This window comes from Pipra filicauda, unplaced genomic scaffold (genome assembly GCF_003945595.2).
Source record: "Pipra filicauda isolate LSUMZ 115617 unplaced genomic scaffold, ASM394559v2 scaffold6_size6359152_pilon, whole genome shotgun sequence".
NCBI lineage: Eukaryota > Metazoa > Chordata > Aves > Passeriformes > Pipridae > Pipra > Pipra filicauda.
This window is the reverse complement of record NW_024104865.1, coordinates 3,486,065-3,510,210: the sequence shown is the minus strand read 5'-3', so window position 1 is coordinate 3,510,210 and position 24,146 is coordinate 3,486,065. Positions and strand designations below refer to the sequence as shown.

The following is a 24,146-nucleotide window of genomic DNA, read 5'->3' as shown; positions in this document are numbered from 1 at the left end:
ATAGACTGCTCAGCCTCACCTTGACCCTGGGAAGATGATGGAGCAAATTCTCCTGTGAAACCATTTCCAAACATAGGAAGAACAAGAACATGATTAGCAAAAGTCATTGTGGCTTTACAAAAGGCGAAATCGTGCTTGACCAGCCTGTCAGCCTTCTGTGACAAAATGACTGAGTTGGTGGAGGAGGAAAGGGAAGTTCATACTGTTTGACCGTAACAGTTCATTTGTCATTTTCTCCCTTAACACCCTTGTTGACAGTCTAGCTGATGTCATCCAGGGTAGCTAAGCAGACAAGGAGGGGGATTTCAAACTGACTGAAATGTTGGGCTCAAAGGGTTGTGAGCTATGGTGTGAAGTCCAGCTGTTGGCCAGTTACTAGTGCTGGTACTAGTTACTAGTTGCCAGTTACTAGTACCCTAGGGGTTGATAGCAGGGCCAGGGCTGTTGATCATCTTCATTAATGACCTGAATGATGGGACAGAGTGCACCCTCAGCAAGTTTGCAGATGATGCAAAATTGGGAGGAATGGATGACACAACAGACGGTTGTGCTGCTGTTCATAGGGACCTTGGCAGGCTGAAGAAATGGGCTGACAGGAATCTCATGAATCTTTGAATCTCATGTTCAGAAAAGTTCCGCAAGCAAATCTGCAGGAAGAGCGTCTGCATTCCAGCATCATTCTTCTGGTACTTCACTTTTCATACCATTGCCAGCTGTTGGCAGACTGCTTGTACTCTGCCTTGAGCAGCATGCTGCCATTTACATGTGGTGATTAGACTAAAATATGCAAAACTGTTTGGAGAGAACTGTCAAAGTCCTAGAGAAGAATGTGATAACAAAACTGAAAGATTTATTTTAAGGGTACTTGAAGTGTCAAGGAGGTGAATTTCACAGCTCTGGACCATTATTTAAATGTTACTTTATGCCAGAGTTGAGTGAAGCAAGGAATGTGAAAGTGGTTTTATTCGCAGCTTATGTAATGGTTTGCCCCTTGAAAACTTCAGAGTTACTGCTGTCTAGCCCTGTGTTGCTGAACCCATGGTCTGTTATGCTTGGTACAGTCAGCCCTACTGCCACAAGTTGCATTTGGTTTGCAAGTTATTTCTTCGTGAAAGGTCTTCAGAACTAATGTCACTTTACATTACTGTTTGCTTAAGCACATCTCTTTCAGTATTTCAGATGTCTTGGTTTGTAGTTCTCGTCTTTTGAAATGTTTTAGCTGGAGTTAATGGTTGCAGAAAAAGTGAATTGTGAGGAGACAAAACCTGTGAGGATGAAGACTAAGAACAGACTCTTAGGTTGTCTGCATTTATGGGTGACCAAAATAGCTTTAATAGAAGTGTTGGGGTGTATGTTAAGTATCTTGTATGATGCCATTTAAAGCATTTGACACAAGAAATTGGAGTCCAGAAGAAGGACTTGAAGGTGACCTGTGTTGATTATCATGGCCAAACTGGCACATTAAGTAGTGGTTGTGTGAATTCTGGAAGGTTTTTCATAAAGTGAAATTTTAATGTGACTACAGTTGTTTGAAAGGAGCAAAAAGCAACAGCTTTGTAGCATCAGTGCTGCATCTGATCTTAATAGTACATAACAGTTCAGGAGAAAAACTTGGAATAGGTACATGATACGAACTATGCTCTTCTCTGCTAAAAATCCCAGTGTATCAATTTCTGTTATTTAGGGTTTTGTGCTGGTCTGTTGTAGTCCATCTTTATTTTCGTCTGAGACTGTGACATCCTTCAGTGGCTTTTCTTTCATGAATGGTGGTGTATGAGTGAAAAAGCCATCACAAGCTTCTAAATTATAGTTAGTTTCTGGAATGGAGATTCTTGTCAACATAGTTAAGCCAAAGTAAAAAACAAAACCAACCAACCAACCAACAAACAAAAACCAAAACAACAACAACAACAGCAAAAACCCCACCAAACCCCCCAAACATAAAACTTTGATTAATGTGATTATGCAAAGAAAAATTTCAACTTGGTGCCACTAATACTTGATGCAGATGTTTGTCTATAGACACAACACCTTCATGGACTTCTGTGGTTAACGTTTTACTTAGGTTGGCTTGGCAGATGTGTCAGAGCTAGGAGTGGATTTTGAAAGTGCATCAGTGATTGATGTCCGTATGTGTTCATTTTGATAATGAAAACACACATGTATCACCAGTTTGTGTGAGAAGGCAGGCTGATTGGCTGGAGGTGAACAAAAAAAGTCTCCCCTAGTTTTCTGAATCTAGAAATATTAATCCATTAGGGTCTGTGGTTTCCAAGGTACTGTGTTATATCCACTTCTTAAAGGGGCATTCTCAAGCTTATTTGTAAATCAAACTTCTGAAAACTTAAATTTGCTGCAACATTTTCTGCTGACAAATATACCTAAGTGTCTATGCGTCATCATATTCCAATCAAATGCAATCAGCGTGGCAATTGCTTAGATAATCTGTGTTGGAAGGAATATGTCAATAGAAAGGAGCTCCTGTTTTAATCCTAATAATTCCAGTTGGAATGTGTGTTGTCTGCTGGATTGTTATTTGAAGTGAATGCCAGAAATTCTTATGATAAAATCAATGATAATCATCATGCCAGTTTAAGGAGACACAAGCTCCACTCCAGAAATTCATAGGAAGCAAAATCTGCAAAATGTGATCCAAGATGAGACTGTATGTAGGCCATGGAATACCTCTCCTCAAATGTGGGTACTCAAATTCTGGAAGTCTGTCTGCCTGTGTGAACCTAGTTTTATTTCTTGTCTGTGAAACTGATATTACAATTTTGAGATGCTCTTGGCAGGGAATTGATAAGAAAAATATTTATATAGTTGCAGCTGTGTGGTTCTTCCTCATGTATATACTTGATTCCAGATGTCTAAATCCAAGCAGGAATTAAATGGGGTTGATTTTCTTTTTTAAAGAGGTAGTAGTCAGTCAGCTCCCTGATGTGTACAGTAGCATAACTGCAGTGTAGTTTGCTGAAGATCCTAAAGTGACAATACAGTTAAGAAGTGTTTTTAACAGAGTTGGTTTCTTATTTTAAGTAGAGGTAATTGTGGAACAGTGTAATAAGGGACCATAGAATTACAGGTAGCTAAGCAATCCAGAAGCTTATGAAAATTCAGCTGAGGTTTTTTTGATAGACTTCATCTGAAGTTGGACCTCAAGAGCTAACTTTTGCACTTAGCGCTTGCTCAGTGCAACCTAAGCTGAACAGTAAAAGTACAGTGAAAACAAAACAATTTCATAGCAGCTCTTTGGAGAAGGGATATTTTTGCCTGCAAGTTTGTTCAAAGCCCAAGTAGCAGCTCATAATGTAGTGGCACTTTCTAAAAAATTATGCTTATGCATCTTTTCCATATAATAACATATTTCATTCCTATTTAAAATAGCATTTGTGAATTTAGTGATACTTTTAGTTCCTGAGAAATGGAGATCCTAATCTTGCTTTACTTCTTAGGAAATGCTGTGTATATATTGCAAGGAATGTAAGCGGAATCTGTAAATCTTGACATCTAGTTTATTCAGTCTGGACTATGGGATTTGCTTTGTCATTATGTAAAAAAGTACAATATGAAAGTGTGCTTCACTGTTTGAACTAGGATTTAATATAGGCAAGCTTAAATTTGATTCTGTGACTTTTGTGTATTTTTCAGAAGACATTTTACTAAAAAAAAATTGAAATAATGTTTCTTATTTGCTCAGTGCTCTCCACTTGCATAAACTTCAAGCAAAATGCAGAGATCACTGCTTCATCTTGAGGAACTAGTAACTAAATATAAAGATCTAATAATAAAAACACAGTAAAACCACATTCGAAGTTATCAAAGAGTCTGGACCAGTCCTTTTACTAGTTGTGTAGTTGAGAAGATAAGAATTTTTGACCAATAAAAAGCAATAATTTTACTTAGGAGGGAAATAGGTAAAATATTACCATTTTATTTAGGAGCCCTGCAGTTTATTATTGACCTAAACAGATTGTTCTGTAAGGACTTATTGCCAGTTCTAAGAAATAAGGAAAATGAACCAGATTAAAATACTTTTTGATCTTGTACCTTATGTCATGGGCATCTCCTTGCAGGTTTGGCGATGTAGTCCTAAAAAAGAAGACACAGAAAAAACCCACAAAAACAGTAAACATCTCATTTTTCCTGAATAGATGCATACAGTTTCCTTAATGAACAGATCTGAACTATATTCCGATAAATTCCAAATATCTGGATTGGAAGAAATAGAAATAATTAATAGCATTTTTGTTCCACTAAATCAGTTCCAGGAAACATGTAGCTTCAAAAGAGAATGGATGTAACAAATGAAAAATTTCACACAAGACTGCCATACAGGGAGCTTCACAAATACATTGTTCCTAGTTCACCAGGATTTGTGAAGTGGACAAGGCTTGGTTAGAAAAGCATCTATGTTTTTCGACAACAATTTTTGTGAAAGCCGAAATAAGTAACTAGCTAAAGTGTATTTATTATCCTAATCTCCAAATTTGCACGCTTCTTACTGCTTTCCTGACAGGATGTTTTGGAGGACAGTGTGTCCCTCCCTTGAGGTCTAGACAGGACAGGGAATAGATCTTCATCCTTAAGAACTGGAGCCATTTTAAACAATGATGCACCTTTGATATGTGATTGTCTGCAGAGAAGAGGGGTATCAGCTACAGCACTTCCTCATATTGTTGTGTACTCAGGAACACGTCACTAGGAAAGTATCAAATCTTTACAAAGTCCACATTGTAAACTGAACTGTGTGCAAGGCTGTAATTTATGAAAGCTCAATTTCTTGAAGACCTTTGTACTAATTAGTTTAAAACTCTACCCTTGCTTTGTAGATATAGTTTAGCAGGTTGTTTTACTCCATGTGACACAGCTGTTTTAAACTTAGCAAGATAAATGCTAAGGTGTTTGGTTGGTTGGTTTTTTGTTTGTTTTGTTTTTGTCTTTTCAGTTTTTTGTTTCTTTGTGGTTTTTGGGGTTCTTTTGGTAGTATTTGGTTTTTTCCTTTTTCCCTTCCTTTTCCTTTCTTTTTGTTTTGTCCCCCAGTCATGACTCTTAATTGACATCCTTCACATCTCTATAGACTGACTGTTAGACAATTTTATAGCAGAACTAGAGAGCTGGATTGCTGGGAATTGTTTTGTTTTGTTTTTAAAGCTGTTTTCTGCTGAAGTCTTCTTGTGAACTTTCTTCTGTAGAGTAACTCCCTTCTGTCCTTATGGGGCTATGAGTTGGTGTTAGGTGAGTGCTGTTTCTGGATTACTTGCATTATTGCTGCCCAGTTTAAAAGAGTGTCATTAGTTTAATTTCAGTGGCATGGATGTAACATTTCAAGAACTATTTGACACAAGGAATGCAGGAGGTATCATGCCAGCTAATGCAGATGGGGCTTATTTGCTCACTGGCCTGCAAACTGAATTCTGAACCAGCAGTTTAATGTGTTTTCCCAGGTGAAGCACTCTGCTTATGGGGTCCAGAAAATCTGTCCTGAAGGTGCTCTCCAAAAAAGCTGAATCCCATTTGTGGCAAATGAATCCAAGCGGAGACAGACTTTGTCCAGGCAGAACTAACTCTCCTAACTTTATTACCCCATATATATATATATATATATATATCCAGAGTCTGGGTCCGAGCTATCGAGCCAAGCCAGATGTTTCTTATCCCCACACATACCACACACCCCCAGGTGACTGCTTTCAGTCACAAAGAGCAATCATGCCTCAAACGGCTTTCCAGCTTGACCCTGTGATTCTTTTCACACACACTAATCTTAGCTCTGGCTAAGGACCACGAATTTTTGCTTCAGTATTTTATTCTTCTTCTTTTATCATCCAGGCTGATGTTGTCTGTCTAGCTGCTCCTATGCCCATTTTACTGCCAACATGTAACACTCTTTCAGATGAGTGCAAAGAGGCTCTCTTTGTAAATTAAAATGAAATTATGAAGGGGGGTGTGTGTATGTGTATTGTGCTGTGGTGGTGGTGATTTTTTCCTCCTAAGGTCTGAATGTAAGTCTGATTTCTGATTACAAATAAAAGAGCTGCGAGAAGACCTAATGCAGTGGTTTGATAAGTGGTTAGCTCTTTTGTAAGTGGTTAGCTCTTTTGGGAGGAGGATTGGGAATGAACATCAATTTTCATAAGAGGTTTGATTTTTCATGTTAAACAAAAAATCAAACAAACAAAAAGCTGCTTTATTCAGGCAGTAGACTCTACTCACCAGAATGACTGTTGAAACAAAATCATTCTTGATACACAAGCTGTAGACTTGCTTCAAAATAGAAGTTTCAAGTACTGGTACTTTTTAGGACTTTAGGCTTTAATTAAGAAGTGGTTGACTTGCAGAAAACCACATGCCAACTTAAGCTAAGTGTGTAGAATTCTAATAGAAAAATGGTACAGTAATTAATAGTACCTAGCAATTTCATCAGAGATGAAATTATTTTTTAATTCTAAGTGAATTAGACATAATTTTGGTGCACTTGTGGCAGTTGGAAGGCAAATCTTTTCCCTTTAAAGGGAGAAAAAAAAGGAAAAGGATAGGAGAGGAAATCATGGGAGACTCTTTGGATTAGATTTAATATTCACAGCATAGTGATGTGTTGACTACTGTGATGAAAATTTCTGTTAGTACCTTCAGGGAGAAGGGGAAGAGGGGATTATAGCTGTGACTTTCCTACTGAGAGCCTTTAATTTTGGTTTCTACAGAAATGAAGAGGACAATTGTCCACTCCTGAGCCTTCCTGAATATAAATGTGATGTTGTCTTCCAGGGATTCTTTTTCTTTGTTTTTAGCTAAGAAGTACTTTTCTTTCCTCTGCTGTTTTTAATGGAACAGAAAATGGAGATGAAAAGGCATGGATTTTCCTTTAGACTGGAGTTTGGAGAGAGGCACTTGTTATCTGTTTCTCTGCTTTGCATGGGTTGTTGAGGATTGAAATCGATTGGGGCAGCAGGACTGGGAGGCTGAGCTGGGTAGGACTGGTGTCATCACTTTACAAAGTACATATAGTACTAGTCCAAGCTCTTCTCTAACCCATCATCCCAAGCATAGGAGTGATTTGGATCAGTTTAATTCTGGTGGCTTTTTGTGTGTGAATGAGAAAGTGAGATAAGACTGTAGAAAAGCCCAGTGTTATCTTGGAGTGAAACTTTGCAAGTTAAGCAAGCTGGAAGTCTGGCCCTAAGTCACATTTTATTATTAATATTAGGACTTTGGTTACTTGAAGACTGGTGGAAAGGGTTTCTCCCCCAATACACACATATGCTTATAGGATAAATAGCTATGAGTGAACATGTTCAAAACATAACACTTTGGTGTATGTTTAAGTACTGATTGATGTTGTGGGTGGGTATTTCCTGATACTTAATGATGGTTTAGAAGAGTTAGTCATCATTGGCCAGGAAATACCAACTCCAGATTAGATCAAGTGCAGTTATCTAAAAGATATTTCAGTGTCCATCTGAATGCATGGTACGTTGCCAGAGGCATTGTGTTCATGGTAACATCTTGTTTTGGTGTTCAGTTATAGAATAAGTAATTGTATGGGGGTTTTGTGTGCTATAAATATGTCATCTTGAAGTCACCACCTCTGCTGCCCCAGGTTTTGGGAAGTGGTCAGGCAGTGTTGCCTAAAACTTGATTTGAATTCTGTAACTGTAAGAATCTTGGATTCTCAAATGAAAGAAAACTTACTATTTCTCACCCTCCCCCCTTGGCAACCCCAATTGCCATCTATGTAAATTTTACAATACTTCAGGTTGGGATTAAAACTGCATCTTTTCAGGTTGATCAGGTTCCCTTCCACTGTCTGTATGGGAGTTCTGGTTTTGTGCTCTTAATCCAGTGTACAAGCATTAGTTTGTACTTGGCATGATAGAATAAGTAAGTTTATTTAAGAAAAGTGGACAAAAATGCAGCGGCTGACCTATACCACTGTCAAACAACTCTGGTAGTTATAACCAAATGGGTGTTTTTTATGTTTTCTGACATTTTAAAAAAAAGTATTTCTAAGTATTTGTAGACCACTTTTCCAGAGATACTTATTCCGGGTGTTTGCTCCAGTCTTTACTATCTGGATATTTGCTCCAGTCTTTACTTAAACTGTATTGACTGAATATTTTTGGGGAGTTGAGGGGGAATAAAAGCCACCAATGACTTCTGTAATTCTGTAGAAGAGGCTGAAGCGAGAAATTCTGGGAATGTCTTCCTGGCTACCTTTATCTCTGGTCTGCCTTTTGGCCTCTTTCCTTTTCAGGACAGGTGAATTTTTCTAGCTGTAATCTTGTAAAAACATATATTGGGACTTAGCTGTGTAATTCTAGGCTTCTATGCTTCCATTAAGTATTAAGCTTCTTTGGAATAGGCTGAAACTTCCTGCTGTCTAGGCTTGTAACTGTCTCATTAGTACACCTTGGGATCCTGTCTCTGCACAGTTGTTTTTATAGGTGTGCGCTGAAGAGTAAAGTAGCTTTATCAGTCACACGACAAACTTGGATGCCATGGGGGAAAGCAGGATTCATGAATAACTCTCAGTTCAGTTTATAGAACTAAATATATTACACGGTTTACATACCTGAGAGCAGATTTAAAATGTTTCGCTCTGGACTTTACCCTACTCCTTGTCAGCTGTTTTTTGCAAGTTTTCTTAGGTTTTCACAGCTGGAGCTGGCAAAGCCTTGCATATGCCTTGAAGATGCAGAGGGAAATGAGGCATCTCCAGTAGAGAGCAAGCAACCTGCGGTGGCCCGTCCCACTGATGCAATTGCTCAGGCTTTGCAGAAAAGGCACGGTGCTTGCTGAAGTTGTTGTACCCAAGAGGAGGACTGGTTTTGCCTACTAAAACCCACTAGTTTCCATTCTCTGTCACAGAAGTATGGACTTTATGAGGACATTAACTGCAGGAAAAGAAAAAAAGGGGTTCAGTAGATTATATTTTTAATTTTATATAGACAGTGTCAATGCTGCTTCTGGTGGAATGTGATAAATGGCAGTCATGGTATGCTATGCTAGTTTCTGTAGCAGAATATAGCTACTGCTTCTGATTGAGTTGTCCTAATATATTATGATTAGGAGTCTGTTAGAAAATGTTTGGTTTGGAGTCAGGTTTCCCAGAACTGATGTAGGTGCTACCAAACCTGTGCAAACCCAGGCAGCTGAAGATGGCTTTGGTTTGTGTGCACTGCAGTGTCTCACGGATCCAAGTTAGGTACCCTGCATGTAGCCTTTATTTCGAGGCCAGGTCCATTTGGTATAGGTTTCCCAGAAGTGTTTCAGTGTACCTGTCCCAGGATGAAGGCTGTCCAGGCCCTTCCTGTTGTGTCTCACGTCTGTATACCTAATGTGAGGGGACGTGGGTGGTGAAGAGAATTTGCAGGGAGTGTCTCAGGGCAGCCTGTCCAGCAAAGCCTGTGTCACAGCCGCATTCTTGCCTTGCGTTCTCGCTCTTGCAGAGCTTTACCTTTGCGTGCTCTGAATTTTGGAGAACTGTATCATCTGGATTTACTTGCTGTAGTGTAACTGGCCAAGTCTGTGTGGGTAGTAATCTATGGACTCCTTAAAACAGCAGACTTTTTTTTTTCAAATGGTAAGTAAAGTACTATGGGAACCATCAGTTTAATTCTGTAGGTAGAAGTGAATGTTTTGTAGTTTTCAAATCCTGGATGAACTGGATTCAAATTATTGAAGGAGGTATTTGTTAGCCCTTCTGTTTGAATTAGGTACAACAGGGTGCTCTCAGTCAGTTCTGCTTTCTTTGACCAGTTGTGTAATATGTTTATTCCCTGAACTAAGCTTGTGAACGTCCCCATCATTTCTTAAAAACTGAATACCACATCTTTCTATCTTAAAACTTTGTGAGTTTTAAAATTTGAGAGATTCTATGAAAGATTATAAATTAATTGTGAGGCATCCTCAGGAAGTTTACTCCTTTTTAAAATGTGTATCCTGATGTAGCTGAGAATATCGTGTAGAAGTGCTTTTCTTGTTCTCTGAACTCATCTCTACCTAAACCTTTTACTTTAGTTAGATCTTTACCTAGTACTTCTAATTGTATGCAGGGTGAGAATCTTTAACTGCTTATAATACATTTAGAAAAGGTTACTAGTTGCTGGTATGTTGAAACAGTTTGAACATTTGAAATTTATTAAATATACACTGGGGCTTTTTACATTGTATTTAGTAGATACTTTTAAATGTTTCTTTGTTTTGAAGATTTGAGCCTTGCTCGAATTCGCTTTTAGACATCACCCTCATTAAGCTGATCCATAATGCTAGTAATATTCAGACTTCTACTCAAAATCTATTTCTTCTGTGATGCCTGTCAATAATTCACCACCGTAAAAGCTGGATAAGATGTCACTTAGCAATAGCTGTGCCAATGATGAAGTAATTTCTTTTTATTTATGTTTTAGTCCTTATGGACATAATCCATAGTCAGTAATACTGACACACACTGTCTGCTCCCATAATCTCTGAGTAACTATATCTACAAAAACCACATTGTATCTTTTTGTTCCCATTCCCAAAATAATTGTAGGAAAGAGAATTAGTGTCAGAAGACTTGGTTCTGATTTTGCACCAGGGTGAGCATGGGTTAACTTTGCACGATGGTCATCAACCTGGGATGCTTAGGTTTCACAGAGGTGTTCAGTCATGCCTCTTGCTGGTGCTTTGCTATTCCCTTGGTACTTTCCCGAGTCTCCCTTCAAGCAGAAGGGGAGCTCTACTGAGAGCTTCGTGTGCTGTAGCTATTTTAATTTTACCGACATAATGTGATATTATTATCCAGCAGGAAATGTAGCTTCCTACTGTGAAGTCAAGACTATCCAATATTTTAGGAATGCTTTCTAACCTTCTTTCCAGCATCAGGGAGATTAGTGTGTCAAATAGCCCTGTCCTGCACTATCCCCACCCCTCTACCCCTTCAGGAAAAAAATTTACAAACTTGCTTTAGATGTCCTGACTTGTGAAATGGAAGATAATTTTTATTCGGATATTAATTGTTTTTTAAGTCCAGGGTGGCTTCTAGACGAGGGCCATAACAATACTGAAATTTTAAAACTCCTTCTTCGAGAAAAGACACTTAACTACAGAGAACATTTTGAAAAGTAAAAATAGTCTTAGTAGAACAACCCTCCCCCCAAAATGAAACAAACAAACAACAAAAAAAGATTCAAGTAAGAGCAGTTTAACTGCAAAAACTGGAGCAGATCATTTATGTTCATCTATGAATATGACCCTACATGTGGGCAGATTTTAGGTATATTCTGTGAAATTAATTTACATGTTAATTCAAATATTTTGGGATTTTTTTTTTGCCTTATTAATTAATAAGGAAGGATGGAATTGGCATATCTGATCAGCACTGATGTCCCAAGTTTTAACTTGCAGTATTTTAAAAATACCGGAACTATTAAAGATTAATCTCAGTTTTTCTGGAAATTACCACTAGATCAGGAATTATAGAAGTTCATTTTAATAAAGCATATATTCACTCTGAGCGTGTTGTCAAGTCTGTAACCTGTATTTTTTTTTTCCACTGCAGAAGCAGGCTAGAAATGAGGCAGAACAAGTGCAAGTCTTGCAGCCCCTCTCTGAGACAGAAAACATGGAAATGTCTCTTGCTGCAGAGTTTTGTTTGCAGTGCAAAACTGGAGCCTCTAGGGAGGATGCTGATGCTCCTTAGCCCGACAGTGTGACAAACACTTCATCCTTATGTCCTGTGTTACAGGGCCGTCTGCTACCAGATAATATTTTTTTTTCACACATATTTTACCTGTTTTATCTAGAAAAGAGAAATTCAGTAACGGAGTTGTATGCATTGGTATGCAGTAGACAAGGGGAATTTTGTAGCCCAAACCTCTGATTTTTTTCCACAGCCTTGTTTCTTGATTGCTCTCTTTTTGTGAGAGTTCAGAACATGCAGGCCATATGCCTTAAAGCAGGCCATTTCCTGAATCTCTTCTTATTCCTTAATTTTGTATTGCTGAAACTTTGCATGTCATTAGTATTTGGATCTCCTACATATGGCTGCAATCTCCTCCTGTATCTACAGAACTAGATATTTATAGCAAATCCGCCTAAATGTATTATTCCAGTGGTGAGAAACTGACTCAGTGCACATTGTGATTCTTCCTGCGCCTACGTCGGTGACCAACTGTTGCGTTTTGGCATGCGTTGCATTCCTGGGTGTGGTTGTAGGACAATCCAAGATAACCTCAGTTGGCTTTGTTACAGCAGCTTGTTGCATTTCAGAAGTTCATGTTAGAGGCTATCAAAGCATTTAATTCCAGCCTCTGAAGTTATTCTGTCACCTTCAGCTTTAGTTCTTTTTTGTAAGATTTGAGGGAGAGAGAAGTTATATGACTAATAAGGAAGGCCTGGTGTAGTTCACAAACTCAATACATATCGAATACATACATTTTTAAAATACTGAGTCATGGGAATAAAAATTTCTGTAGTTGTGGTGGCTTGTCAGTTTTAGGGTTTGCAATCCTGGGTATGCTGAATTTCATCCTATTCTTTCTGCTATAGTTTCATGGTTAAGGACGTTTCATCTTGTAACACTAGTAAGTCTACTTCCAGTCAGGATAGCTGCAGTGTTTAATCTTGAGAAGCTTCTAAAATGCAAGTTAATGGACCAAGACAGGACTCACCCTCGAATTAAGCTTGACTACAGAAGGATCAAGTACAATAAAGAAAATGAGGACTGAACATGGAAAAACCCACAGTAGCTGTCAGACATGATGCATGGACTGCAACCCCCTCTTGTGACAAGGAACTTCCAATAGGCAACGTGAATATGAGTGTACTGGAAACTGTTGTCACTTAATAACGTTGGCATTGCTCAAACTCAAGACTGAGGGAGTTTTGTCGGCTTGTGTAGTCAGACACTGTGTACTTTATAAAAATGTTTCTGTATAATCCCTATATAAACAATGCTGGTGGTGAACTTCCAGTGGTTTCACAACAGAGAGGTGGAAAAGGAGAACCTGATTTTTGCGAATGTGGCCCCTTTCTTTGTAGAGTACTTTCTTATAGACTGTGAGAGAACAATAAGAATATAAGAATTCTAAATTTGTTAAAATACTTCATCTCTCCTTAATAAAAAAGGAGTGATTAAACTAGGCTGCCCTTAGAAATTATTGTGTTATTACTTTTGCAAATTGATAGATTTCATTGAAGAAGCCTTAGTTATTGAAAATATTGAGTATGATAACTGAAGAACATGCTATTGCATTGATAATTGATCTTTCTGGGTGATATTTATGAGTTTATCAACTTTGCCTGACCACTGCAAAATATCAGTTGGGTGTTACTCTTAAATGTGCTTAGTGTGAACTTTGAGGAAGGGTGGTTTGTGGCTTCCAACAGTACTTCTTGAGGCATGTGATTCAAATGCCTGTAGACACTTGATTAATTTTACTGTCATGAGACTAAGTTGACCAGAGAAACATATATAATAGCTACTTGGCTTTTTCTCCTCCTGGTTTATATAAGTTCTGTGATGTCGCCCTTTCTGAGTAGGGATCCAACTTCTAAAGTCTCACTCTTGGCAAAGCTGTGTATTTATGCTTGTATTCAGAAGGGAAGGGTTTGTATAAATGCATCTCTATCTGCGGTGCTTAAACTGCTATGGATGTCGAAAGAAACCTCTTCTAGTAGATGAGGAGTTCTGTAATTCTTGTCTGAGAACACTCTCCTTTTCCAAAAAATAATACCAGCAGAGGAGACCACTGCCTTTATGTCATGCTAGCAGTTTGTTTGGTGTGATGTGTGCAGCTCCAGAAAGCTGCAGGTAAGGTGCTGCTGTGTGGGTGATATCAGGAGGTGAAGTTTGAGCTGGGAAAATAGACAACAAACCATAAGCAGTAGAAGGACAGCTCTGTAATAAAGATAATTGCAGTGTACCTAGTAGATGATCAGCCTTTGGAATTAAATCTGACCTTTAAGAAGGAATGTGAGGTACTTAACACCCAGCAAGTGCTAGAAAATGTAAGTAGGGAGACCCAACACATTCTGATGTAGGCAACCTTTGGTTTGGTAGTGCTTTGTTGATACATTTTTGTAAGACACTAGTTGCCATCAGTTAACCAGGAGTGAAGATTGCTAAAGCTGCTGGAAAAGTGGTGCAGTTTGAGTGGACTTCCTAAGTTCTGCCATGTGGACCAATATTTTCTGGCCAAGTGAAATGTATGACTTTGCGAATGTCAAAGGGACATAAGCAGGGGTTGTGGTCAAGATCCACTCTTGTGGAATTTGCCAGCAAGAAGGAATTATGACAATTCCTTTGGAAATCTGATTTTCCTAGAGTGGAATAAGCTCACTTTCTACCTCAATACAGTACCTGTGTCACCAACTCACTATTTTTATGCCTTCCTTATAAGTTCTGTTTCTGTGAATGTAGTAGATAAGGTGAAGGTTAATGTACATAGAGGAATTGTAATTAAGGAATGTATAATTGATTCGCTGTGAAGAAAGGTGGTGTTGTCTCCTGTATAATTTTTGACATTCTAAATGGTGTTATCCACATTGTCAATGTTGTATATGCTGCCTATTGTGTAAGGAAAAAACTACACATTGTGTAAGGATTTACTTTTTAAAAGTTTTCTGGACTGTCCTTTTCACTGAGTCCCTGTCATGCCTGCCCTGCTGCTGGGTGCCAGCTGTTACATTGCAGGCGTTTTTAGACTGCCTTCCTCTTCATCCTGTCTTCTGCTGCCAAGCTCTGTTGCCGCCCCAGGAGGCAGCTGTCTTTTGTGGAGGTAAGGTGATGTTCTCTGTACCAAGACGGCTGCACAAGGCACATTATTTCATCTGTCAACCTGGGCAGCAGCAGCGGCACAATTTCCTACTTGCCTGGACTGTAGAGCTCATATTACTTCTATGTCAAGCTCATCCATAACAGGAGTGAAATTTGTTGCTTGCCACTGTGACCCTCCATCGGCAGGCAACACACAATATGGCCGTGGTAGAATCTGAATATATTATCCAGAGGAAACTTGTTTGAGTGATGCCTTGGTTACTTTGGTCTGCCACTTGCTCTGTGCTGTGTCTGGTTTTTGAGGAGTGACTGGTAGCAGTGTGCTTTGCTGTAGATGTGGAAAGGCTGCCAATGGGTGCAGGATTTCAAGGTCCTTGGGTGATATTTCTGTCTGTGCTGAGCTTGAAGCTTCATTGATTGCTCTGATGGACATGAGAATGAAAACAATTTTTCCTTCTTATTTCCTGTTTGACTTTTCTTGGTCTTTTGCCAAGCAATTTAAACTTGGAAAGATGACAGCTAGTCTATGATTCAAGAGGCTATTGCAGCTGTGTGGTTTTCCAGCATGTGTTACTTATGGGCAGTGCACTTTTTGGAACTCTCTGCCACCGAACTGTATGTGTTGCAGTACATCATTGTAGCTGCTTTACTTTAGTCAACAACATTTCATTTAGAAAGGTGAGAGACATCTGTGGATTTCACAGATCCAGCCTAGCTGAGGTCATTCAGTCAGACTGGTGTGTTCGTGAGGACTGCTGGCAGCACTGGAGCTGCTGAATTGCTACTGTTTTTGGCAGCCCTGCCTGTACTCCTGTACTGACTCCTGGGCAGCCTGATCTCCCTCTGGGAGAACATGACCGGGTATGTAGCTGTGGGATATGTTTAACTTTCTGAAGGAGATGGAAGCATGATCCCATGTGTGATACACAGCATCCTACTTTGCTTAAGATCAAGACAGGAGTGAGAAAGGTGATTTCTATACCAATAAGAAAATGACTTATATCTGTAGTTCAGAGTGATATTAATATTGGACTTTATTCCTGAGTTTGAACAGCTGTGACAAAAAAGCCAAATGCTCACTTTGTTCGAATAATGAAGATCTTTGTCTTTTTTCCATGTCTCAGCTGCCCCCTTATTCTAAATAAAGTTAATAGATGCTCAACTGCAGCACAATATGCAATATTTCTGTAGCTCTTAGCAGTCCTAGCTGATGAAATGTGCTTTACTGGTGGCTTGAGATATTTCTGAGTTAATTCAGCAGATATTGCTTTTGTAATAAAAGGCACTTTTTCATGCTCTTTTGCTGTTTTTCTTAAATCTACCATTTATTTACAGATCAGGGCTAAAATAAATGAAGTAGTTTAGAATCAGTTAGGTGGCAGAACTATTCATAGCAATGGTGAAACAGGAGTTTTGTGAATGTGAGTATTTTTGGGATTTTGGTATTCATGGAAATAGGTGAAAGTCTTAGCTCTTTGTATAGATAAACTGGGACCCTGAAAGGCAACACTAACATTTTGAGATGCACGTCTAAACTTTGTCTTTTGAATTGGTCAGCTATTAAAGTGCAGTTGGATAAACTTCATCTCAGTAATAGGTGTTCTGTGTCTTATTGCACTAAGAACACTTTTGGTCTTAATTTCTAGATTCTGCAGACAATTTCAGTGGAATGCACATTCCGGCCTTTTTTTAACATTGATTTTGAGACGTGATACAACTTGTGAAGAAAACACACGTTCAAAGGCTCATTCTGGCTTTTAATGCATGTTTGGTTTTTTGTAGCAGAAGGTCTGTGCTGATCTTGAAAGAGATAATAAAACCTGTATGCTAACAATTGAAATTCATGGGTAAGAGAAAGCAAACAGAAAAAAGTTGAATTAAGATCCCAATATTTTATCACGAGGAAAGTGGTAGAGTAAGACCGAATCCATTATACCCTAAGCCAAAGAGTGGCTTGTGTTCTGAACTACCATAGATTTAATTTTGACTAGGGGATAAAATGCTGATGTGAGTGCTTGTAGTGTATTTGGTAGGTAAAGCAGTTCTACAAGTTTGGAGCAGTCTGTCTCAGGTAGTGAAATGAGATTTTACCCCACCCCGGAATGTTATATTGGTCTAACTGATTTGAATATTGCTTATAGGCTGAAATTAAGATCTCACTGTGGTCTCAGAAAACCAAATATGTTGACTAGATTGTTAGAGAATTGAACATATTGCTTGCATTTTTTGATTAATATTTTGATTAAAAAAAAATTTTCATTATCATTATCATTAAGGAATTTTGTAATTATTAATTACAAATTGATTTTAGGTGAAAAGGGTAGAAACTATCTCTTTGGATGCCTACAGAGTTATTTAGTTAGAAAAATGTATTTTCATTGTTAGGTATACTTAAAGTGGGTTTGTATAACTGAGCTGTGTTTTCTCTTCACTGAGTTTAATGGGAGTATAAATAACCAGTTCGGAGGGGGACCCCTGGATTTATAGATGTCTCAAGCTTTATGTGATAATTCTCACCGAGCATGTAATTGTGGATTCATAATACATTATTGCTGATTATCAATAATGTGTTACTAATTTTAGTGATCATCATGAAATCTGGTAATTTCTGTGAAAGGAAATGTCTCAGAGATTACTATCAGTGTTTAAAAAAACAGTGCCTGTGAGATTTAGTAGCAATAGCAGTTAAATTCCTACCTCCTGTCTCCATAAAGACCAACTTTGTGAGGCTTACTATCCTCACAAGCAAAAGGCTTTAAATGCCAAGTGATAGGAAGAGGGAGCGGGGAGGGAAGTATGCATCTGTTTATAACAGCTAGTGTTAAAAATGTGACTTGGAGTTCTTCCAAAAAATCCCAAACCTTAAGTGCAGTATGATTGATTTGTCTTTTTATCCCTTAATTTTTTTTGACCAGTAAAATCTACCACCCAAATCCTCCCCAGTTCGACTGAGGAAAATCCAGCCTTGACTGGAGTTGTTGCAAATCAGTATAATGGTGTAATAATTCCAGATTGTGGCATTGTTCTTTAAAAGAAACACTTGAAATAATCTAAAAATCCATTGTCTTTTTAGGTACAGGGAAAAAAGGACATAAGTTCTCAGATGAAACCTTTTATAGCCCCTATTGGACTTGACCTTATCATCTCTCTTTTTTTTTCAGCCCATAGCTTCATATTTTTTATAACCATGGAATCAAGGTTATAGTTTCAAGCGAGAAGGATTTTGAGAGAGGGATTTTTAAGAAAACTATTATTGCAGAACCTGAGGGGGAAAAAAACAAAACGTAAGTCACCAAGTCATTGTATTCTTGCTATTGTTGTATGAACTTCATGTTCTGATAACTGATTCTACCATACTTGGGTTTGGGGATTTTTTTGCACAAAATGACACAGATCAGGATTTTATTAAGGTAAATGCTTATAAAACATATTTCTTCAGTTATGTTGCTATATGTAATTTTCAAAATCACTAAGTGTGCCACGGAAGTGGTGCTTGGATCTTAAGGCTTTTCAATAAGCAGACTCAGGAACCATTAGGCATGAAATGAGGTTTTACTTATGTCTAATCATAAGGAATGCTAGTTGTCTATATACAAAATTGTACCAGAAAGCTGGAATTGTGTTAGAATACCCTATTTAGAGACCTCTCATAGGGACTATGGTAACAGATTCCTTAGATGTTGTGTGAATTCTTCTGTGGGTGATGAAACATGTGGCTTGTATTAGCACCCTAGAGAGGGTGCAAAATATTTTTTAAGGTATTTAACTGGTGAGGGAATTCAGAAAACATTGCATCCTGTGTGCCTAAAAGAATTTATAGCTTGTATCTGTCTGGCTTTGTTAAGCTAGCTTCTGATTTGATTATGTTTGTGTAAAAGGGATTTGGGAAATAATCATGCTAGTTCCCTGTAATATTTTGTGAAGAGTTATTATGAGAAAAGAGTTATGAAAAACTCAAAGCTTGCACTTGGACAGGTGTACAAATGTTAATTTTAATTCCTAATATAATAAATAAGATTTGTGTGAAGAAAAATTTATGTTCTTACGAGTCAACCATAGTTGCTATGGTGGACACAAGAGTGGGTTCTGTAAGAAGATTCTGCCCATGTTTATGTGAACTTTTTGTGTTGTTAGGCTTAATAAGGGATGATCAAATGATTTTCTGATATTCTGACAGCCAGAAAAAGTTGCTGCATCTTTCCTCTAGGCTCATTTTTATGAACAAAACCTTCCATTTCCCACAAAAACATGTTGCAAAGCCTTCAGAATTTCACTTTGAGTTATAAATTAATATTAAAATGCCTTTTGTGACACTCACCCTCCTTCTCTGCATTGGCTGCAGTCAAAAGTGTGGTTGATTTAGCGTGAACAAGCTGAGGAAAATGCACAGATAAAAGGACCTTAATTATATTTATCTAACTATTGGAGGATGGGAGCGATTGAAGTGTCTTGGACTGCCATGTAACAGCTGCCAGGCAGTGACTGAAGTGCTTGGGCCCACTGCAGTAATGGTATAACAAGGAGTCATCCGTCATTCTGTGAATGACAAACTTTGTGGCAGTTTAGGCTAACTTTCATTCTGTAATTGAGATTGACTAGTGCACCCATGGGTTGTTGCCACAGTAATTCAAATTTTGTGGGCTGTCTGGAATATACGAATTCATTTCATTTGAATGTCTTGAGCTACAGAAACTTCTCCGTCTGTGGGTTTGGGAAGGGGAGATCCTTGCTGTAGTGAGCCAGCTCTTGGTGGTCCAGACGTAGCTGTGAGCTAACAACTCTGCTGTGGTGCTGTGACAGCTGCGACATGGCGGTTTAGGCAGCTGAATTGGCTGTGAAGGGAAACCAGCTTGTGAGTTGTACTGGTTCGCAACAAAGGCTCCATAGCACAGTAATGCTCTTGATACAGTGTTGGATCCCAAGGAAGAATAGAAGGTTAAGGCAGACATGAAGTAAGACTTCCCAGCTGGTCAGATTGGACTGGGTGATTTCCTGAATGGAAGGCTGCACCTCCACTATAGCCTTTGGAAGTTTTGATCAAATAATTAAACTCTGTGTGTGTGTTTTTTAATCCCTTTTTATTTTTAGTTTGTAAAATTTCCCAGAGCTAGAAATTGTGCAAGTTAATTCTGTATCATGAGGAAATATCTTTTTATTGAAACCTGGGCTGCTGGAGAATTCTATTGTTTTTTGTTGTTTCTACAACATAAGAATTGGAAAATCGTAATTTAATTTTCTAACATGTGTGATACCATAGTTTTTCTGTCTTTCCCCACTAGCAAATTGCTTTTCTGAGGTGAAGACTTTTGATGTATCTGATCTGTCCTTGAACAGAAGGTGTTGATATAGTCCTTGCTATCCTTGTTACCTTTCTGCGCCTCTCAGGTCTTGGATTTGGGTGATCAAGGGACATATTTTTCTGCTCTTTCAGCCCTTTTTGTACTTTCTTTAATATCTAATTTCATTTCAAAATTCAGCATATATTTGTAAGGATACCTTTTAAACTGAGATGTTTGTGTTTGAAAACCATTGAGTTGTCTGATATGTATCTGCCCTTAAAGTAAATGATTCACTTGGAAATGATGTGCCTTGATTAGTTAAAATTCTTCACATGTGTGCAGATGAGCTACAAAGCAAAATGACTTGAACATCTTTCCACGAGGCAGGGCTAGTGTTTCTTTGCTAAACATTTACTTATTTTCAGTTATTATAGATAATATAGTTCAATTAGCTTTGTATCGCATAAAGTGTTTAGGAGACCTGCTTTACACTGGTGACTGACAGTCTGCAGGGTATTTTTAGGGTGAACCTACAAAACAAGAGGATTACTGCCTTATATATCTGCACTTAAACCTCTTAGCATATTCTATAGGACCGTAGTCAGAGCTTGTAGTTGCTGTGGTGTCCGATGAATTGGTACATTTGCTTTAGAATAGTTATTGATGGAGATAATGAGTCTTGCTTGCTTTCATTTGCTGAACTTGACAGGTTTGTGAGAGGCAAATTATTTCTCTTACAACTGCTGGAACCAGCATTGCATATCTTTAGGAATAACTTCTGCCTTGCAATGATCAAACTTGTATTTTTGTGAGAGTTTAAGAGTCTGAGCGTTTGCTGTGGTGGTATTTCTGTTACATAACATTGTGGAATACTGAGTACTGTATTTAATTGATGCAGTCTGGGGCTATTTATGTTTGAAAAGTCTAGCTTATTTTACGAAATCCTAGAGGATAGGGCCTCTAGTAGCTGAATGTTTTAGCCCCAGAGTTGTTAACAGTGTATTGCAGTATAGCTCATTATTTCATTTCCTGGTATTTCATAAACTGTCTGCAATTTTTGTTTAACTCTGGCTTTTGCCAGTAAGATGTTGCTGTCATAACATTGTTTTTTCCACTCCTTCCACCCTCATCCATGGTACAAATAGACTTGTTAAAGTGCTCTGGAAACAACTGTGGTGTGCTCTCATGATACCTTAGCTCAGCAATGAGACAGCAAGATATGTGATGGGTTCGAGAGGATGGTTAGTACCTCACAGCTTATGATGACAGTGCATCACGATTTCTAAAAATGCTGTCAGAGACATAATTGTCACAGCTCTGACCTCTTTGGTCTTATATAAATATTTTGAGGTTTCAATTTCTGTTGTGTTTTCAAAGTATGATCTAAATATTACTTTCACTGCTGGAAGGTGAGTTTTCTACATCTGGTATATTTGTTTCAGTAGTCTTTTAATTATGTATCCAATACTTTGTTTATCTCCAGAAGGAAAATCCCCTTAATTTGAATTCTAAATAATAATGATAACAACAACAAAATGTATTTATTCACACAACAAATGAAGAAATGCTTCATCTTTATGCATATTTTGATGTCTTAGAATGCTTACTTGTAGTGTTGTATTATTAGATCATAATTGGGTAATGAAAGGGTAAATGGGTTGGAAAGCCATGTGGTGAATAATGTGGTTAGTCATACTGGATTGTGAAAGCAGGACTGTTAACGTTTTAGTGAGCATGCTCATATGGTTACATGCCTTCATTTGCTTCAGTGTGACAGTGCTGGATTTAATTAGATTTTATGGGATCTAAACTTACAAAAAGGCTCAAAGTTCTGCATTCAAAATCTGACACATGAGGTGACCTTTTCTTCCTTAGAAGATAAGGGTACTCTGTGTTCTTGTGCTGGTGAATAATTGCAGAGAAGCTGTTGCAGGGCAATTGCAGCAAGTTTTGGCTAACCTTTGCAGTAGGCTTGGAGAGATAGGACATTACATGTTTTTGTACTGTGTAAGTGGGAGAGGAGGGGAGGCCGTTTGTTTAGCAGCAATGCTTAAAAAGGATTTTTCAGAAAAGTAAAACTCCATTCTGGCAGCTTCATAATAGACAGGGACAGACTATTTACCTTGGCAGCAATCGACTTGCTTTCTTAGCCTGCCTCTTTGTTGTAAATGAAATGTTCTTACATTGTCGTCTTAAATTTAGGGATTCAAACTGTACATTAGAAAGCAAAATAGATCTGAATGTTTTGAACTGCTTCTTTCTTATTTGTGCTTGTACTGCAGGTAGGCCTGCCAAACCCAAATATCATCCCAAGAAAATGACCTGAAACAAGCATATTTCCTTGCTGATGTCCTAGTGTCCTGGTTATAGCCAAGACCTACAATAACGCTGAAGTGTCAGCAGGGAACTGACTTTTATAGGAAAAAGAAATGTGGAATACTCCTCTGGAATACAGAAGTGTGGACTGTGTGCATTTCCTGATGCAGACCCTTATGGATTTTGTAATAAGATTCAAATTTTGATAATGCTCAAAAGATAGCTGTTAACCATTAGCCTGTGAGCAGGTGTGACCAGGTTGTACTTGCACAACAACTCAGAGCCACCGAGTTTTCTAAGGATACAGGTCTTCACAGCCATGCGGAGGAATGTTTTCTGAAGTGTTTTCCTGGTAAGGAGGTCAGGGCAACACGGTTTTTTCAATGAAATTAAGATAATTTGCATGTCTTCTTAGGTCTGAAGTATCAGGTAGCTTTGGCAGGAAAAATGCGTCTTGATTCAGAAACCTTTGATGTCAAAAAACGCCTGGTATTTGTTATGCAAAATCCGCATTAGAGATGGATGATCTTGCTCTAGGTTTCAGGCTCTTTTTGGCTTGTTCCTTCATCAATGTTAGGTGCGTTTCACTGGGGAAGAGCACACAAGGAGCTGATAGCTGTGCATTTGCTTATACTTCAACTGTGTGTGTCCAGCAGGCAATAGAGGTGTGAATGAGGCTTCTTTGTTGTTTTTTTTTAATTACTTAATCTGATGGTAACATGTTAATTGAATTAGTTTTATGATGGAGGTTTGTAAATTTTAGAATGATCCCTATAACATTGTTCTTAAAACTATATTTCCCTGCTGTTTGAAATGCACACTTCTAGGAATTTGATTCAAGTGTCAATACTACTGCTGGTGGTTCAGGCTTGCAAGAGGACTTTGTACTATAAATCAGGAGGATGGAACCCCGGGGTGGGGGGAGTGGGGAGGCGGGTGTTCCCTCCTGCCCCCAGGTACTCTGTATTTGTTGCAGGCAGAAGGTACTTTGCCCTTATTTGACCCATGACTTTCTTTTTTCTAAATTAGTAAAGTAAATAGGAAGCAGTATTAAATTCTGAAAGAAAACAAAAGTAATCTCAAACCCTTTGAATGTTTTTTAAAAAACTGGCTGAAGACTAAATACTAGTTTTTGTCCTTTTCTATTGCAAACAGAAAAGATAACAGCTAATTGAATGCAGATTAAATAACCTTTGTGAAGGCTAGAGTTCAGAAGAAAGATTAAAAAATGGGTTTGTGCTGTTTCTTTGTCCTCGGTGTTGAAACTGTAAGTGGTTGCTTAGGGTGAAATATGTAGTATGCCCTGTCTTAAAATCTAAGCACTTAAATTTATGGACACAATTCAGGTACTCATATTGTCCTTCTGCCCTGCAGATTCTATAGCTTGGATCCCCTTGTAGCTGCAACTGCTATACAAAAAACATTCATGCAAAATCTAAATGAACGGCTTACCTAAAGGTAAGGGGAAACATGGGTAAACTGTTGCAAGGCAAGCTGAGCTCCAAATTTGCATCATCAGCAGCTTTCACCTGATCTAACTTCAGTTAATATGAAAGTTTACCCATCTCTCATTGAAGGGTAGATTGCTGGCTTGTGCTTACTGAAGGGTAAAAGTGAACACACTTGCACAGCAGAGCAGCTAGCAAGACATGAATTAACATGCTGGTTTATCTTGCAGTCATTTGTTCTGCAGCCATAACCTGACGATGCATAAGCCAATGAAGCCAAGGGTGCTTCAACATGCATTTTTATCCGTGACAATGTTGTTTCTGTCTCTGTTTCTGACAGCC

General features: G+C 38.3%; 1 protein-coding gene across 10 annotated transcripts in view; it reads left to right on the top strand.

The window, feature by feature from the left end:
• The first annotated feature begins 17,922 nt into the window (after positions 1–17,922).
• Positions 17,923–24,146, top strand: part of NUMB (NUMB endocytic adaptor protein) — a 44,585-nt gene continuing 38,361 nt past the window's right edge. For 9 of the 10 annotated variants that reach the window (XM_039389073.1, XM_039389069.1, XM_039389072.1 and 6 more), the window contains exon 1: positions 17,923–18,045. The gene's annotated coding sequence lies outside the window, so the exon portion shown is untranslated. Of the gene's footprint in view, positions 18,046–23,730; positions 23,815–24,146 lie in introns of all 10 variants that reach the window. The other variant, XM_027749064.2, reaches the window with a different exon arrangement.